The sequence below is a fragment of the Microtus ochrogaster genome, assembly GCF_000317375.1.
Source record: "Microtus ochrogaster isolate Prairie Vole_2 chromosome 14 unlocalized genomic scaffold, MicOch1.0 chr14_random_1, whole genome shotgun sequence".
In the NCBI taxonomy this organism is placed as follows: domain Eukaryota; kingdom Metazoa; phylum Chordata; class Mammalia; order Rodentia; family Cricetidae; genus Microtus; species Microtus ochrogaster.
Window position 1 is genome coordinate 34,001,394 of NW_004949096.1, and position 1,213 is coordinate 34,002,606.

Below are 1,213 nucleotides of genomic sequence, written 5' to 3' on the forward strand. Positions count from 1 at the left end.
ACCAAGCAAAAAGGCTTGCTTCAGCAAGCCCTTTGGGGCTCTAGAGTTCTACCTCAGATAAAGGCGTTTATTGAACATGTGGGCATTTCCTTTCATATCTGTGGGCATTCAGCAGGGGAAAAACCCAAAAGAATAGCAACCCAACACTGGCAAGGATCCTGGCACCCTATCCATAGTGGGAATGCAGCCATATTAAAGCCACAAATTCCTCCTTGCCGAGAAGACACCACGCGAACTCCAGGGGTTTACTCTGTGTCCGAATGCTGGATTAATACTTCCTCTGCAATAGAAATCAGAATGATCTTCCCTCCTAGCTGGGTCAGAGTCCGATTCAGATTTACAGTTACACAATATATTTATTTACCCAAAACATGTTTCCCCCTTTGCATCATCATTTTGACAAGCAATGGCTTGCCCCAGCGGATCAACAGACCATCGTTAATTTCATTTTCTTCCAGTGTTTATTAATTTGAAAATCTAGCAAAATTGGATAAGGCATGTTCAAGAAAAAGTATAAACTAATTATATTACTAATAATGAAAAAGTTGAAATTCTTTGTGACTTTTCTGATGAAAGTTCACACCAAGTGTTTTCTGGTAATGCTGTGACTAACAAAACCATCAGTTGGGATGGGCACTGCACACATCGGGCACCCAGCCTGCAGGAGAGGCAGCCCGTGTGGATGCGGGCACCACTGGGAATACAATGGAAAGACATTTGTGGGTTGCTCGTATCAAGGGACTTTAGATCATTAATACCTGACACAGAGGGAGGACATGATGGTTGTGCGAGCAGCAGCGGATAGGGAGGAAGTACTACGAACTGGGCTTATGCCATGTGGCAGCCTCTGAAGGAAAACTAGATACAGCCTTGACCCTTCTCAAGAGTGGCCAGAATTCTCAGGTCTCTACAGATAAATTCAATGCTTCAAGAATCTGCCTTAAAAGGCCACAGAAAATGAAGCCCTGTATAGGGGAGGAGAAGACAGATCAACAGCTCATCTACATACAGCTCAACACACGCCTACATGAGCACCTCACAGGGACCCAAAAGCTGACTAGCGATTGCCGCTGGGGTGAACATCCAGCTTCGCACAGGAGAAACAATCTCTCATTTAGTGAACAAGGTGGCCACTGGCTCCTCAGGGACTCTCACGCCCCAGGAGGAAGCAGTTCAGGGCCAACAGAGGCCCTGGAACCAGTAGGAAGTTTAG